The following is an 18,418-nucleotide window of genomic DNA, read 5'->3' on the forward strand; positions in this document are numbered from 1 at the left end:
CTCCCAGACGTTCAAGATGTGCCTGCCGCTCTTCAACCCTACTTTGAGCGGAAGAATAGATGTGTCTCTCTATAGGAGTGGGGGCGGGGGTGAAGGGAGATAAAAAGAGCCCTGTGAAGCAACTTTTGGGAGCTGGGTGTGCCTCCTAAGCCCTCGCTCTCAGTAGTGCCTGCGTGGATGTGTGGGTGTTGTGTGATTTGCACACTTGTAGTTGTAGATATAGAGCTACCTCTCTCCTTCGATTCTTTCCTGGGCAAAGTCGTCGGTGATTTGCGTGTTTTGAGCACAAAAGCTGAGAAAATACAACAAAAGGAGTGGGGCTGGCTTGTGCTTGGCTCCACAATGACTCCATTTATCTGGCCAGGTCCGAGTGAATAGAGGAGAGCAGAGTCTGCCTCTAAACGCGTGGGCTTTTGGTTCAGGCCCCTGGCTGATTTGAACAGCTAATTTCCCCTTGGCGGGTTTCTGAACTGTTTGCGCTCTTGGTCCATCACATGTGGGTGCATCTTTCTCCTTGCGATGCCTGCTCTTCTTCCCACTGTTATCTTCACAGAGGCAAGTTCCACTGAGATAAACCAACCCAACAGGTTGGAAGAAGAATTGGAAATATGAACATCCCAGGATCTTAAGAGAAGCTCTTAAAACCAACAGGATTTGAGCAGCACCCCCAGCCCCCTTAAAAAAGTATTGTCAAACAGAGAAAACATCTTTAAGGAAAAATACATTCTTTTTGAGGAATAAAAAAATCACTTATTATATATTCCTAACACTTTGTATAAACTGAGCACAGAAGATGCCTAAAACAGTGATTAATTGATATCACCCTCATGTAGCTGGCTGCATGCAAAAGCCACAATTTTCTTTCTAGTTCACTTTCCTGCTTTTTCCCCCCAAACTCAAATGAGATCTTGTTTAGAAATTTGTGTCCCTACTTTTTCCTCTTGAGAACATTATCGAGTTGATATGAACAAATTGCAGAGGATCTACCATTTAAGTAAGATGCACTTTTAATCACTGATCATTAAAATGGTTATGTTAAATATACTCAATTACATGCATGACTTAACTCTAACAGTACTTTCTTTTCTCCCAGCTGCTCACGTATTCCTTAACGATAGTCTGTGGTAGAAACTTGATTATGCTGAATCCATACATTTCGATGAATTTCATCAGCCTAATTAATGCCTCAGTGTGGTCTTGGGGTCTGAATGGACGCTTTACTGTCGTTTGAGGTTAAAGGCAGTGTTGGAATGTGGAAGGTTTTTCTTTCTTAGTTACTCCCAGGGTACTTGGCATTCCATTAAGCAAGGTGGATAGCAGTTGTTAGACTATGTGAGGCAAGAAAACCCATCCAAATGGCAGAAAAGTGAGGCGAGTTCTTCATTCTTATTTCACACCAATACTTTCAGATTCCCCAATCTCCAAATATTTAGTAAAGTGGAAATTACCATCTTAAACCTTCACTGAGAAGGAAAAGTTGAAAACAGATTTACGGCTGATGGCTAAATATATTTTGTTTTGCTCATCAAGATTGTTCCTGCTCCTTCTCTTCTTCCTGTTCCCATAACTTTTAGACTACTTGTTCCCTCAATTTCAACTTTCATCTTTCACAAGGAAGCACTCACAGCTGGTATTCAACAGAAACTTAAGTCACCCCCAAGTGGGTAACTACATTCTGTCTTTTCAGGTGTAAATTAACATCTGAATACATCTCAACCCCACTGACCTCTACCGCCACCACCAGTCCTGCCTCAGCAGAGTTGCAGCTAATCTGCACCTCCACAAATGGCTGGACCGATAGAAGTAAACTGTCCCAAACTCCATCCCCCAGCAGAAAGACCAGAAAGTGCTTGTAGTGCCGATAAGTCCTGATATCTACACATGTCTAATGAAACACCTGTGGAAGAGTATCTTTCAAGACATGTTTCCTTGGTGGTCAAGGAAAGAGAGAGGAAGGAAAAAAGGAGATGGCTGTGTCTTGATTCTTGAAGAAATGTTCCAACTCTGACTTCGACCTTCCTTCGTGCAAGGGATCCACCGGCCCAGCCCTTAGTTTCAGAAGAGCACATGTCCATACAGATCTGATGGAACTATAGCCCAATAACAACCTTGGAATTTTGTGCTTCTTATGCTGATGTCATGATTTCTGTAGTTAGGGTATATTGCGAGGTTGGAAATGGGGTTTTATTTTGTTGTTTTTGTTGTTACTGAATGAGAGGTTCTTATGTTGCTCAGGTTGGCCTTGAACTCATAGCCTCACCTCCTCAAGCACCAGGACAACTGGCCCGAGCCACCGTGGCTCCCAGGAAATGGGGTTTTATAATGCTTTGTGTAATGACACATATTAGATAGAAGGACTCATGTGCCAGGATTGGTGGCACAGTAATCTTTTTTATTATTTTTCGAGATAGAGTTTTGCTCTTGTTGCCCAGGCTTGAGTGCAATGGCGCGATCTTGGCTCCCTGCAACCTCTGCTTCCCGGGTACAAGTGATCTTCCTGCCTCAGCCTCCTGAGTAACTGGGATTATAGGCACCTGCCACAGCACCCAGCTAATTTATTATTATTATTATTTTAGAGATGGGGTCTCTCCATGTTGGACAGGCTGGTCTCTAACTCCTGACCTCAGGTGATCCACCCACCTCGGCCTCCCAAAGTGCTGGGATTACCGGCATGAACTATCATGCCATGAACTACCAGGCACAGTACTCCTGACAAACACTGGAGGCCACTGAAACAGATAAATATAGATCTAGGTATGTTTGTAAAATTAAACTGAGCATGCGCTCAGGGAACTATGTAACTAAACAGATGTTGCTGGCTAGGCCATTGCAAGGGTTAAGATGCTCTTGCAGCCTCCACCGTTTCCCTCAGACCTAGTGGAGAAGGAGCATAGCACATTGCTCAATCCTTTAGGATAGATACCTAGGGAAAGAAAAAAAGGATGGTTCATAAATAGTACTGCAGGCAAGCAGTTATCTTCAGCTCATGGTTTCTGTACTGTTAAGGTTAGACTGCAGAGGGTCAGAGAAAGAAACATTTCCTGTTGGGAGTAGAGGAGAGAGAAGGTGGGCAAGTATGTAAAAAAATGAACCTTTTTTTTTTTTTTTTTGAGGTGGAGTCTCGCTCTCTCACCAGACTGCAGTGCAGTGGCATGATCCTGGCTCACTGCAACCTCTGCCTCCCGGGTTCAAGTGCTTTTCCTGCCTCAGCCTCCTGAGTAGCTGGGGCTGCAGGCCCACTATCATGCCAGGCTGATTTTTGTATTTTTAGTGGAGACCAGGTTTCAGTATGTTGGCCAGGTTGATCTCGAACTCCTGACCTCGAGATTTGCCCACTTCAACCTCCCAAAGTGCTGAGACTAAGGCGTGAGCCACCGTGCCTGGCCTGAACCTAAAATATTGGAGCCACATATGCTGGGATTGTCAGTACATCACTTATATTCAGGGCTTCATGTCTCTGTGCTATGTGATTAAGAATGCAGGCAAATCATCAAACTTGCAGTATTGACCTTATGTGATTTATATCTTGGAAATCAAGGACAAGATAGCTTAATACAGTCCATTTACAAAAATTAAATAAAGGCTGGGCGTGGTGGCTCACGCCTATAATCCCAGCACTTTGGGAGGCTGAGGCGGGTGGATCACGAGGTCAAGAGATTGAGACCATCCTGGTCAATGAGGTGAAACCCCGTCTCTACTAAAAATACAAAAATTAGCTGGGCATGGTGGCGCATGCCTATAGTCCCAGCTACTTGGGAGGCTGAGGCAGGAGAATTGCTTGAACCCAGAAGGTGGAGGTTGCGGTGAGTCAAGATTGTGCCATTGCACTCCAGTCTGGGTAACAACAGTGAAACTTCGTCTCGAAAAAAAATATTAAATTAAATTAAATTAAACTCTTCAGTGTCTAAGACTAGGATGGAAGCCAGGTCTGATGACTCATGCACCTGTAATCCCAGCACTTGGGGAGACTGAGGCAGGCAGATCACAAGGTTAGGAGTTCAAGACCAGCCTAGCCAACATGGTGAAACTCCATCTCTACTAAAAATACAAAAAATTAGCCAGGTGTTGTGGTGAATGCCTGTAATCCTAACTACTAAGGAAGCTGAGGCAGGAGAATCGCTTGAACCTGGGAGGCAAAGGTTGCAGTGAGCCGAGATCCTAGCACTGCACTCCACCCTGGGCGACAGAGCGGGACTCGGTCTCAAAAAAAAAAGGACTGGAATGGGGTTTAGTCATTACCCTTAATTGTAAATGAGGCAAATTCATATGCTAATCAAGCGTCCAAGAAGAGAGTTTTCACCAGTCATCTCTCCTTGATGGATAATCGGAGGTCAACCACTCCCAGCCTGGCTATTATATGGCTCTTCTTACTTTCCCTGTTCCACCTCCACAAATGACAGCTGCTTCAGAGATAAATAACTTGGTTCCTGGATAGGTTTGGGCCCCTTTGGCATGACATAGTTCCCAAATGTCACCTTAACTGCTATGGAGAAGCCTGTGGACTATGATCATGGATAAACTCTCCTGTGTTAACCAGAGAGTTTGAAGCTAGAACAAGGTTGCCAAAAAGTAGACTCACTGGGTTGGGGGCTTCTAAGATCTTGAGAATTGAAGCCAATTTGAAATGTTGGCTTTTTATATTAGTCCAAGTTGTCCCATTTTCTTCCAGAGTTGAACAGAAGCCAAATACCTGACCTGATGCAGGGGATCCCTGGTGGCAGTTGAACTAATTAGAGGTGGTATTTCTTGATTCAGCCCAAAGATCTTACCGATGGTGGATGTAGGAGATGCAGCCTCCAACAGCCATAGTTTCAGAAAAGTTTTACACATCCATGCTTCGAAGTTATAAACTGAATCTGTGTCGCTTAGGTTGCTATCATCTGATTCCCCTCTGGCGCATTTCTTTGTCTAGATTGGCCCATGCAGGCAAAGTGTGGCCAACCATAATATTTAATACACAAACTCTCTGACAGCGCAAATGTATAAATGAGAGAATGTTTTTACATTTGGTATGTAAATGATTCATAGTATGACAAGGTCATAAGCATTTTTAGCAAGGTTGTTCTGAAATAAGGTATTTATTACATGATCTAATCTACCAAGTGGGGTAGAGTTGGGTAGGGCCACCCAGTAACACCTTAAAAAATGCCCTCGGCGAAACAAGTCATTCGTTTAGGAGCAGCGGATAAACGTGGAGAGGATGCAGGTAAGGATGCATCTTCCTCATGCTCTCCTGTGATATGGCAGCATTTGTGTGTGGCAGACTCAGACTTTCTTGCTGAGAGTTCAGCAAGAAACAGTGGCACTGAGGCAGAGAAGTGGCTTGCTGTGCTTTTATGGTTTCATGTTATTTATGATCAGGTGCCATTCCATTTCTTTTGAGCTGAGGGCTTTACCTACTGCAGAAACCCTGCTCATGTCAATGGGAATAATCAACCTGTCCTGAAGCTTCAAAGCTTCAAAGGACAGGTTTTGAGATTTTTGGGCATTTAGTTTCAGATTTCGACTCTAAAATCCAAGCCTGAATTGCTTATTGGTTTGGAGAAGAAAACACTTAATTCGAAATTCTGTTATAAACTGTGTAGCAGCAAACTTAGCTGAGCCTAGAAACAGCTTTGAATCCCAGACCCCAATATGCTGGCTCTTGTATTACTTATTTATGGAAGAAGAAAAGGCAACACCTGGTCTCTAACCAGGAGAAAAGCCTATTCGAAGTATTTCAGTCATTCTCAGCAGGTCAGTCCTCCGCCGTTCTTAGAGACAACAGTATTTAAAGCTGTCTGGGTAGTTCTGGTCTCACGTCATCCAAACAGCACATTTTCAACTCAGAAATGCCAGATCGTGTTATTTCTGTGGCAAAGGGTTGCTTAAGATCTGTGACAGCTGAGATTTTCCTATCGATTATGTGACAATGCAGTTCATTTATAGAGTTCAGAGAAATTAGAAAAGCCTCCAGTTTAACAAGGAGACACTTAATTCAAGTGCTGTGTTGTATTTCAATGCAGAAATCAAAATTCATGTTAGAGAAAGTAGAAGAGTAAATTAAATCTTGAGCCCAAACTTCTGTAGCTAAATCAAACTCCTAGGAGGGCTTCGACTAACAATTTAATTTGAAGCCTTATGATTGGGTAACTGGATTTGTAAACTATGCAAGAAATCATATCTTATATAATAAATGCATATTTAAATCCATGTATGTGTTTAAAATTGCTCCTAAATTTAAAGCACGGAGTGAGTCTAACACAGGACAGACGAATCCAAGAACACTCTTGTGACTGCGTGTGCTGAGGGCCAGCAGAGGTGGGTGATAGCAGGAGCGCTAACCTGCAAACACCTTGAGAGATCTCCTTCAGATGTGTCTTAAGGTCTTAAGTGATGTAACGTGCCTGCATTTTTCAAATGCATTCACAGGTAAAAATACTAGTTTTATATTGAGTGTCAATTCATCCGTCACAGAATATATACAGGTATACGGAAGTAACTAGGTGTCCAATACGTTCCAGGGGCCCAGGATTTCAATCCAAAGCAAACCTGGGTAATGTGACCGTAAATCAAGGGTGCGTGAGACCACAGCCACACACACTCAGAAGGGTTAACTGGAGGAGAGGAGAGAGAGAAGCTCCTCTGTGCAGTGTGTGTGAGTGACAGGAAGAAGGGCAAGTGGGCACCCGCCGTCCCCGCACTGAATGCACTCCCTTGTGGGGGCCACAGCGGGAAGACTGCAGTGTGGCTCTGGTCTGCACCTCGCCCACCCAGCCAGCAGCTCTTCTTGCATCTGCTTATTTATTGCCCAGAAGTCATCCAGCGTGTTGAAGGGGCGATTATCGACAATTTGTCAGCCTGACTGAATTTGTTGCTGGCAATCACTTTTTTGTGAAGTTTCACTCTCGGGCACTTGAGTTTTGGGATTCGAAAACTGAGGATGGGAGAGCATTATCTGTGGCCTGATGTTCATTTAGACACAACCAGGCAGACAGAAGGAAACGGATCATTCATCTGACTGCAGTCACCCCAAAGCACGGGCCATTTGGATCCAGAAGAGAAACTGGTTCCTTCTACAAACTCTCCGGTTCTCCCTGGGGCCCTTCACAGGCCTTGTCTGGACTGTGGCTTCACTTTCCCCAGTGAGTGACTATGCGTGGGCCTCCACATTCTGCCCAGCCACCCCTCATCCTTCACAAATGTGAATGTCTTAGGCCTGGGCAACCTGGAACTGAGACTCTGAAGTTGTAAGTTTTCTGTTTTGTTTTGTTTGCTTTTAGGTTTTTGTTTTTTTGCTTGTTTTGTTTTGAGAGAGAGTCTCGCTCTGTCGCCCAGGCTGGAGTGCAGTGCCGCGATCTCAGCTCACTGCAACCTCCGCCTCCCAGGTTCAAGCAATTCTCTACCTCAGCCTCCCGAGTAGCTGGGATTACAGGTGTGTGCCACCAACGCCCCACCAATTTTTACATTTTTTTAGTAGAAACGGGGTTTCACCTTCTTGGCCAGGCTGATCTTGAACTCCTGACCTCATGATCCAAAGTGCTGGGATTATAGGCGTAAGTCACTGCTCCCAGCCCGCTTTTAGTTTTCAGTTTGCAGATGTGGGTCCTGAATCAGCGTCCTCCAAGGTGAAACCTTTTCCTTTTTGTCTCTCCCCTTCCTCCTTTCTGTCTCTCCTCTTCCCTTCCTCTCATTATGGGTGTGGGAAGATGGTGGTCAAAAAGCAGGCCTGTCCCTTGGATAGGGCAGCTGGGGTGGGTGCTTTAGAGCAGCTGCTATACCTCACTCTTATCTTCTGACAATCATTGAAATTCAGTTTCAAAGATTCTGTCTTTGGCAGTTTTCTACGGGCCTATGAAGGATACCAAAAGGGTGGGCCTCTTTTCCAGTGGCAGCGGTTTGGCAGTGAGTAGGCCCTGGTCAGGTTGCCCCAGACTGTGCCCTTCTCACAGTAGTCCTGTGGGGAGGGTCTAGAATGGACACTGCAGGAACAGCTCTGGAAAAGCTTTAAGGTGGGCCAAGAAGTGGGCAGGGCCAGCAGCTCTGAATCAGCATGGCTCCTGACGCACAGCCTTTCTAGTTCTGGGTGGAGCCCAAGGGGAAAGTTCTCATACTTTAATCCCATAATTCCCCACTTGCTTTTTTTTTTTTTTGAGATGGAATATCTCTCTGTTGCCCAGGCTGGAAATGCAGTGGCATGATCTTGGCTCACTGCAGCCTCTGCTTCCTGGGTTCAAGCGATTCTCCTGCCTCAGCCTCCTGAGTAGCTGGGACTCCAGGCATTGGCTACCACACTCACCTAATTTTTATATTTTTAGTAGAGATGGGGTTTCACCATGTTGGCCAGGATGGTCTTGATCTCCTGACCTCGTGATCTGCCCACCTCAGCTTCTCAAAATGTTGGGATTACAAGCATTATCCACCACACTGCCAAGCAATTCCTCACTTTCTTTTTTCTGCTAAGCTTCCAACTTATCAACCTTGATTCTAAAAAGAAAAATAGATTCAGTGTAGTGGCTCATGCCTGTAATGACATGAATTTGGGAGGCAGAGGTGGGTGGATCACTTGAGGTCGGGAGTTCGAGACCAGCCTGACCAACATGGTAAAACCGCATCTCTACTAAAAATACAAAAATTAGCCGGGTGTGGTGATATGTGCCTGTAATCCCAGCTACTCAGGAGGCCAAGGCAAGAGAATCGCTTGAACCCAGGAGATGGAGGTTACAGTGAGCCAAGATCGTGTCACTGCACTCCAGCCTGGGTGACAGAGTGAGACTGTCTAAATAAAAAGGAAAACATTTGTATATCTGAAAGTTCCCTTCTACCAAGAAGCTTCCCTTAACAACTCTTTTTCCTTTGGTTGGAGAACTCTTCTACAGATCCAAGGCAAGACAACGAAAATGTTTTGAGAAATGGAAAAGTATACGTAAACGTACAGCCTAGGTAGCTGAACCTCATCCGCACATTTTGACTGAAGGTTGCCAAGCAAATGCTCTTCAGACCCACCCTCAGAGGAGTTCCTCATTCCCTGCTCCCAAAATTTAACGTGTGATTAGTACCAAAATATGTCTCCCTTAACTAACACCCTCTTGAACCTATGGAAACGGCATTTCTTTGAAATTCCAAGTGGGAGTTGAGGACTACCGGACTACTCTGCTTTCACCTGCTAATCACATGTAGCTATCTTTCTAAGCACCCACCCCCTCCCCTAGAGAGTCACTGATTGGCCCATGGCATACCTAATACTTTTCCTTCTCTTCTCAGATTCTCATCCCTTACCCTTCTCTCCCTTGGGGCCCCCCAGCAAATTTTTAGATTAAATCATGATCTTTCTCCAAATGCCATGCCAAGTTAGAAAGGGAACTTCGAGACAGCATAGACAGCACTAGAAATGCGCTAATAAGAGAGTACTATTACAAGGCAGGGTTCAGTGGCTCAGGCGTGGAATCCCAGCACTTTGGGAGACTGAGGCGGGTGGATCACTTGAGGACAAGAGTTCGAGACCAGCCTGGCCAACATGGAGAAGCCCTGTCTCTACTACAGATACAACAATAAGCTGGGAATGGTGGCATACACTTATAATCCTAGCTACTTGGGAGGCTGGGGCAGAAGAATCGCTTGAATCTAGGAGGCAGAGGCTGCAGTGAGCCAAGATCACGCCACTGTGCTCCAGCCTGGGCAACAGAGTGAGAATCTTACTCAGAAAAAAAAAAGTACTGTTACAGCTGAATGCAGTAGATAAGTGGCAGTTTGGGGTATCAGCAATTAATTGCACATTTTTATACAGTCTTTTTGTTTGTTGTTGTTTTACTTCGTTTTTAGGTTCTGTCGATCCTAACAGATACAAGTTAGACCCGAAGTAAATTAGAACAATGTTAAAGAAAAAGCAGATGAAGCCCTCCCTGGACTGGCAGCCCTGCTCCCTTACACAGCTCATGATTATTTGGTAGCAGAGGCAGACCTACACCAAAGCCCCACTTCCTGTTACTTAGTTACAAACCTGGCAGAATGACGCAACTCCATACCTACAGAAAGAAGTCAGTGCTGCTTAATAACCACAACAAACCGATCAAAACAATTCGCTGGAGAAATAGTATTCACAACACGCCCTTGTTACCATAAGATGTAAGATCCTCGGCCGGGCACGGTGGCTCAAGCCTGTAATCCCAGCACTTTGGGAGGCCGAGGCAGGTGGATAGCGAGGTCAAGAGATCGAGACCATCGTGGTCAACAAGGGGAAACCCCGTCTCTACTAAAATACAAAAATTAGCTGGGCATGGTGGTGAGCGCCTGTAGTCCCAGCTACTCGGGAGGCTGAGGCTGGAGAATCGCTTGAACCCAGGAGGTGGAGATTGCAGTGAGAAGAGATTACACCATTGCACTCCAGCCTGGGCAACAAGAGGGTAACTTTGTCTCAAAAAAAAAAAAAAAAAAAGGAAGAAGAAAGAAAGAATGCCAGCCAGTACCTAGGTTCTAGTTTAGGCATCTCATGAATATTTTGTACGTAAGGCAGTTCATGTTTCTGGGCTTCAGATTTTGCATATGTAAAGTAAAAACACAAGACTAGATAATTGCTTAGGTTCCTCAATCCCCACATTCTGGACTTTTGTAACGTATCTGCAAATTTTCAATCTAAGCAAGATCCAGATCTATGCGTTTCTGAACAAAACACCTATTTATTTCATAGTCCTTTCAGTAAAAGTTTATGCAAAGGACTGAAAAATGATTTTTGGTTTTCTGTGGGAGAGATTCTGAATTGGACTAGAGGAAACCACACTAAGAGACTTGGCATTGTCTTCTTTTGTAGAAATGAACCATTGCCTTATACTATAACTTGTTTTCCTTTTCAGATCCAACTTAGAACTCATGTTTCATTCAAGATAAGGCTCGTGGTTTAGGAGATTGTGACCTGGCTTGCATCATTCCAAGACTTCTATCATCTGTTTTCCAAACCCAAGGAGGACCTCGTTTTCTGTGTGATAGCTTCTCATGCTTTGCCAGCCACTGGGTCTTTTAGGAAGCTTGCCAAGAGTTCCCAGCTGAGGACAGTTCGAATTCATCACGGACAGTGAGCTGGCACCACAGTTTAAGTGACTCACCAACCTGGTTGCCCACTTCAACATATTAAGAACCACACTACATAATTGAAAGAACTGTGTTTCAGCAAAGTGTAACTGGATTGCCCGGCAAGATCAGCTCAAACTGTGCCTCTGACCTGGCCTTTCAGCGGCTGTTTTGAGCACAAGAGGAGAAAGGAAATGGTTCTGAATTACATTTGGTTTTTAAAAATTAAGATTAATTGGGCCGGGCACGGTGGCTCACACCTGTAATCCTAGCACTTTGGGAGGCCAAGGTGGGTGGATCACGAGGTCAAGAGATCGAGACCCTCCTGGTCAACATGGTGAAACCCTGTCTCTACTAAAAATACAAAAAAAAAATTAGCTGGGCATGGTGGTGCGTGCCTGTAATCCCAGCTACTCAGGAGGCTGAGGCAGGAGAATTGCCTGAACCCAGGAGGCGGAGGTTGCAGTGAGCTGAGATCGCGCCATTGCACTCCAGCCTGGGTAACAAGAGTGAAACTCTGTCTCAAAAAAAAAATTAAGATTAATTTATAAATACTTGGTTTCATGTTCATTCCACTGTAGGAACTTAATGATTATTACAAAACAGTCAACATAGGTCATAGTAAAATGAACATTTAAGATGAGGTTAAAACATTCCTCTGAAATTTTAGTATTCACTTTTGAAGTGTCAATTACTATATTTCTGTAATTGCTCATTTTTTTCTTGGCTCAGAGTCAAGATGAAAAATGGTATTTGAATCAAAGACATTTTTGTTATATAGCCACTGCTTTCTAAAATGCACATCCACCAGTGCTTCATTATTTGTGCACACATACACACCACACACACACACACACACACACACACACACAGCCAGCACCCAAATGGCAGAGGAGGTCCTTCCAAGACGTCTAGGACCTGGATTATGTACGTAGCAGATGAGAAAATGAAATAAGAGATATAGAGCAATAACAATAAAACTCAATGATTGCAGTTTATAAAAAGTCATTGTGTAGTACTCCGATATTTTTAAAGGCAAGTATTATTATGATTAAAGTATATTACACTTCTAAATTATTATAATTTTCATCTAATTTCAAGTCACACATGGGAGCCATTTTAAAGCATTTTGTATTACAATCAATCAATCAGCAAAAATCAACTAATAGAGTTTTATAATGTGCATAGGTTTACCCCATGGGGAATTTAAATTTTTATCTGCAAATATTTCTATTGCTGTGAGACTTTAGGACAAGACAACATTTGGTATTAACACAGAAGAATATTCCATGGCTTTTCTTTAGCTTTAATGCTCTTTGCTCTAAAATGAAGTATACATGGTATTTTTTTTCTTCCTGGTGGTCTCTTGTCATATGTAGAGTATTTTCAGTTGTTTTTAACGTTTACATTATTTTTATTAAGTCATTTGGTAAAAGATCAAATATATAATAATGGCCCCTTGCTTTTCTCCTAATTTAATTATTTCAAATCAAGCAAAATTGGACACTTTTCTTTCAGGGAAAAGAAAAAAAAAGTCTTGAACATGATTTTGAGGCAAAAATGATTACTTACAGCATCTTTTAACTCTGACAGACTAGCATTTATGATGGTTCTTATTTCTAAGTTGATTATTCTCAAAGAAAAGGGGAGATATTAGAATTTCCAAGTAAATCGCATTGTTTTAAAAAATACTTGAATGCGTTGTTCATATTGTTGCCAGCTATTGACCAAGAAAGAGATGAAGAAAAAGAAGCAAAAAAGTAGTATCTGCTCCAAATGTCAAATTTTGCAGTTTGAAAGACTTGTAAATTCTAATTGTTTTTCTTTTTCTTTTTTGGAAAGCAGTAGTAATTAATACCAAAGGCATAGACAATTTGGGACCTCCCTTCCCACCGCCCCCAACCTTTTTTTTTTTTTTTCTTTTTTTTTACTTTAACCACGATAGGCATCTCTGCAAGGTAGGTTTTAACATATTTTTTTCCTAATTTTTTTCCCTCCATTCAGTAAGAAGGATAAGCTTTTAGAGTACCCAGTCACCGTGGTAACTGCCAAAAAAATTCTCCTGAAGTTTGAAGAGGTCAGCTAGCAGGGCCAGCAACCCTGGCCTCTGTGAGCGCCGTCTAGCATGCCCCAGCCTGCGGTTGGGGTGTCAGGCCAGATCTGACCCTGGGAGGTGGACCATTCTGGCTCTGATATAAATTTTTCGAGTCAGTTCATGGCCTGGACTCTCCAGGTGGCCTCCAAAATCGATTTTGACCCCCTGACCCTGTCTCACGGAGGCATAGCATCCACCCTAAGTAAGGATTTAGCCAGGAGTGACAGCTTTCCACTGAGTGTTATTGGGGACAGTATAAACAGTTTGGAAAGCACGTAAGAAGGTGTGAGTGCTAGAAGTCATTAAGAGCACATTAAAAGACAATTTTAAAAAGTATTTATCAAAAGAAGTTTAAAATGTGTGTCTGGTACAGAATTCCTGTGAACTGTAGTTTTCCAGCCAGTTTTGAATAGAAGTAGGTCACATATGTTTATCTTTTTGCATACTTTATTAGAAATATTTAAATAAGATAGGCACGCTTGCTACAAAAGTGGTATAGCAGGAATGTAATATGCTCAGAAGAGGCAAGCTAGTTATTAAAACACATTAACAGGTGAAGAGTTCCTAATATTTTAAATACTAAAATTTTGCATGTATGTTTTGAAATGTTTAAAATGGAAGAATAAAGAACCTTAAAAAAAAGCAACAACCTACAGTCTGGAATAAAGATAAACTTGTTGCACTCAGGGTTTCTACTTTGTAAAACAAGAGGTCAATACACTCAATTGAATAAAAATGAGAGAAAAGCATAGAGAGTTACATCTTATAGAGCTAAAGAGGAATCAAACAAACAAAAAAAAGTCTCTGAATAACTTCATGTATTTTCAACAGCTTAAGATATCAGAAACCTAGAAAATAAACATGACATATATACATCATCAGTGATTATTTCCTTTTCCTTCCTACACCCCCCTCCCCCAAAGATGCCACCCAGACTGTTTTATTTTCTCTAGGAAACTAGAGTTCTCTTTGAGAGTTCTAGCCTGTGAGCTCGGGATGTAAATGTGGCCGTCAGAGAGACAGAAGTGTCAAGAGGAAAGATTATGTTTCTCTTTCTTAAAAACATTCACTGCATTTCTTCTTCCAGTGCTTTACTCAGAGTTCTCCCCTTGTCTCAGCTCTGTTGAAAATGGCTTCAAAAACAACACTGCAGTGGCTAAACTAATTGTGCTATGAAGTTGTTGAGATGCCATTTCATCTGAATGCTTTGTAAAAAGTAAATTTTTAAGTAGGGGGTGAATGTCCTTTTGGGAGAAGGAACGGAGCGGGAAGAAGAAGAGGGGAAGGATGGAGCAGTTAGTATATATGTATTTTATATATATATATATTCTGTGTTTGAAGGCCTCTGTGTCTTGGCTTCTCACTACGTTAAATCCCTATTATAAAACTTATCTTCACAAAGCCTATTATAGTATTCTGAGAACAAATTGGACCATGAATAACTTAGTTGGAAGTGTAGATTATTTTCTACTCAGGGGAAGTTAGAGATGACAACAGCTTAACTGAAAGAATGGTGATTAATCTTAAACAGCTGGATTTCAAAGTTTCACCCTTGTTAAAGCGTACCTTTGATATTTCCCCTCTTCAGACTCACGTCTCCACTCTGTTTGTGTTCAGAATTGTCCTAGTGATTCCACTGTCCCCCTAATATAGCTCGAACTGTAGATCATTTTTTTCCAGGTTGTTAATCTGTCAGAGAGGTGACCAGAAAGATGCTCTACTTCCTATTGGTTAAATCAGTGATTCCAAAGTGGTACTAGGCTTAGATACAAAAGTCAAAGATAAAAATGTCTTGCAGAAATCATAGTTCACTTTGATAGAATTCTTATTTAAAATTTTTAATTTGCTTAATGCCCTATAGCTTACAAAGCACTTTTGAATTCATAATTTTGTTTAATCCTTAGAATATTATAAGATAAACAAAACTCATCAATCCCATTTTACCTGTGATTGCACACTGTGATTGAGCTAATAGAGGGAAGAACAGAGATACCAACTCAGATTTTAGCTTCTGTTTCAAGTGATTAACCTGTAGCAATGGCTTTTGGGTTATTTTTGTGTTCTGTATCCCTGAAGATCAAGATTTTGAATTATAGAGCAAATATTTTATATCTCACAAATTAAAAAATTTTAAAGACATGACTGAAAAGAATTCTATTTACTTAAAAGTGAATTTTACCAGGTGTTTTTCTCCTTTCTATATATATGCTTCAATAGTCTTTGAGAACTGAAGGTTTTAATCTCCAAAAGTTAAATATGGAAAGCTCTATGTAAATTAAATAACCACCTGGAATTTAAACCATGTATATGAAAACCATAGATTCTGTATTTCAAAATAAAATATAACATAAGGCTTTAGAAGCAGGTTCTGCATGTTGAGTGATTATTTGCAAATATACCATTGATAAAGCTCTTCAGTGTTAGAGGTGAGTTTTCCCTCCAATTTTAAAAAAACTTTTAAAATCTTGTAACATCTTGGCAAGTTTTGATAAAGTCATATAGAACTACTCTTGTTCCCTTGGGCTTTTACTTTTTGTGTTTAAAAAAAAAGGTTTGCAAAATAGAAAAAATAATAAAAGGATTAGTTAACTTGACATTAATGTAACCTATCTAAACATTGCAGAAATCAAGAAATACAAATAGATGACATTATTTTATTCTTCTTAGGTTTTTAATTATATTGCTTTAAACATGTAATTCAGGCAGTGTGGTTGTTAATCTGGAAATTTTTATTTTTTATTTCTTAAATTATGTAAAATTAAATTAGTCATTTTATATATATTTAATACTTTTGTCCTCGAATTATTCTGGCAGCCAGAAAAATCTAGTTAACCAAAGTTTTTCTATAGAAACATGACATTACACTGAGGATTGTGGATTTTTATGTGCAAATCCTAACTTCCAGTGTTTCCTCCACTGATATGCAAATTAGGAAATGCACAAATAAGGTCTCACAGATTGATAGCTGTGTTTGTTTGGATATTCTTCGAAATTTTAAAATGTCTTATATTACCAATCTCACTCATTCTGTTCACATGTGTCTTTAGCAGTTATTCAAAACAGGTTCCCTTCTTCCTTCCTTCCCTTCATTCTCCCTCTTCCCTTTCTTCCTTTTTCTCTTCTCTTTTCCCCTCGCCCTCTTCCTTCTCCTTCCCTTTTTTCTTTCCCCTCTTTTTTCTTCCCTTCTCCTTTCTTGTGTTACTCATCAGTTTTCAGGTGTTTTTGTTTTAAAATGTAGGGCAGCTTAGGCTAAGGGGTTGTCTAATGCAATACATTTTGCCAAATCCATGTGCTGAACAATGAAACGCTCGCTTCGGTTTGAACCTGCATCAAGTCAGAAATTCCTCAAGTATAGGGTCAAGACCTTCCTGACAACGAAATTCCACGAGTGATAAACTTTTAAAATGTTACTGATTCTGGCTATTTCCCTCTTGCTATCCTTGCAGTCTTTCTAAGTCAGATAAACTATTGGTTAGTTATTATGTTAGCATCTTCTGTTGCAAAGAAAAAGAGCATTTTTAGAAATCTGACAAGAAATGTTGTCAACTTGCTACACATAATTTGTATATAAGAACATAAAAGCACCATACTAGCTAGCATTGAAAAATCTGAATAGGCTGGGCGCGGTGGCTCACGCCTGTAATCCCAGCACTTTGGGAGGCCGAGGCGGGTGGATCACGAGGTCAAGAGATCGAGACCATCCTGGTCAACATGGTGAAACCCCGTCTCTGCTAAAAACACAAAAATTAGCTGGGCATGGTGGTGCGCGCCTGTAGTCCCAGCTACTCGGGAGGCTGAGGCAGGAGAATTGCCTGAACCCAGGAGGCGGAAGTTGCAGTGAGCCAGTCTGGATAACAACAGCAAAAACTCCGTCTCAAAAAAAAAAAAAAAAAAAAATCTGAGTAAAGATCAGAGATTCCTCACTTTTTTCCTCCCCTGTCCAATATACTGTGGTATTAAGTATTTATGTTAATTCTCTCTCTCTCCTCAATTCCTACAAGACTGTTATCAATCATCTAGATAGATGAATAAATTTTGACAAAATAAGGTTGATTTAAAATGATAAGAATTCTTCCTAATGAAGTTTTTCAGCAAGTCAATAAAGTGTAAAATGTTCTGTATTCTTCTAAAAGCAGAAGCAGATATCCATGTTTATTTAGAAAATCACAGTGCAGCCGGGCGCGGTGGCGCAGGCCTGTAATCCCAGCACTTTGGGAGGCCGAGGCAGGTGGATCACGAGGTCAAGAGATCGAGACCATCCTGGTCAACATGGTGAAACCCCGTCTCTACTAAAAATACAAAAATTAGCTGGGCATGGTGGCGCGTGCCTGTAATCCCAGCTACTCAGGAGGTTGAGGCAGGAGAATTGCCTGAACCCAGGAGGGGGAGGTTGCGGTGAGCCGAGATCGCACCATTGCACTCCAGCCTGGGTAACAAGAGCGAAACTCCGTCTCAAAATTTAAAAAAAAAAAAAAGAAAGAAAGAAAAAGAAAATCACAATGCAGGCCCGGGCGTGGTGGCTCACGCCTGTAATCCTAGAACTTTGGGAGGTCGAGGAGGGCAGATCACCTGAGGTTGGGAGTTCAGGACTAGCCTGACCAACATGGGGAAATTCTGTCTCTACTAAAAATACAAAATTAGCAGGGCATGGCAGTGCATTCCTGTAATCCCAGCTACTTGAGAGGCTGAGGCAGGAGAATTGCTTGAACGTGGGAGGCAAAGGTTGCAGTGACCCAGTATGGCATCATTGCACTCCAGCCCGGGGAACAAGAGCGAAACTCCTTCCAAAACAAAGGAAGAAAAAAAGGAAGGAAAGAAGGAAGGAGAAAGAAAGGAAGGAAGGAGGGAGGGAGGGAGGGAAAGAAAAGGCAGGGAGGAAGGAAAGAGGGAAGGGAAAGAAGGAAGGAAGGAAAAGAAAAGGGAGGGAGGAAAGAGGGAAAGAAGGAAGGAAGGAAAAGAAAAGGGAGGGAGGGAGGGAGGAAGGAAGGAAAGAGGGAAAGGGAAAAGAGGGAGGGAGGAAGAAAGGGAAGGAAGAAAAAGAAATCACAATACATAGTAAAAATGTGGTCAACTACATGGGTATTGGTTTTTATTATACCAGATTTTCTCTGTCCTTTGATACTGTGACTACAGCACACCCAAGTGCTGCCAAACACATTTGTAGTTATGGGACTTCATTTGCCAGCACAACCTAGAGCTGCTCTGTTTCTGGTGAGTGTTGTTAGGTGTCTGCCATTCATAGAATAAGCATAAGTGACAGCCCTCTGTAACAGGCGTGAT

General features: G+C 41.9%; 1 protein-coding gene across 11 annotated transcripts in view; it reads left to right on the plus strand.

The window, feature by feature from the left end:
• Positions 1–15,502, plus strand: part of FXR1 (FMR1 autosomal homolog 1) — an 819,632-nt gene extending 804,130 nt beyond the window's left edge. For all 11 annotated transcript variants that reach the window (XM_078350221.1, XM_078350223.1, XM_078350227.1 and 8 more), the window contains one exon: positions 10,830–15,502. The gene's annotated coding sequence lies outside the window, so the exon portion shown is untranslated. The remainder of the gene's footprint in view (positions 1–10,829) is intronic.
• The last annotated feature ends 2,916 nt before the right edge of the window (positions 15,503–18,418 follow it).

This window comes from Callithrix jacchus, chromosome 15 (genome assembly GCF_049354715.1).
Source record: "Callithrix jacchus isolate 240 chromosome 15, calJac240_pri, whole genome shotgun sequence".
Lineage (NCBI taxonomy): Eukaryota > Metazoa > Chordata > Mammalia > Primates > Cebidae > Callithrix > Callithrix jacchus.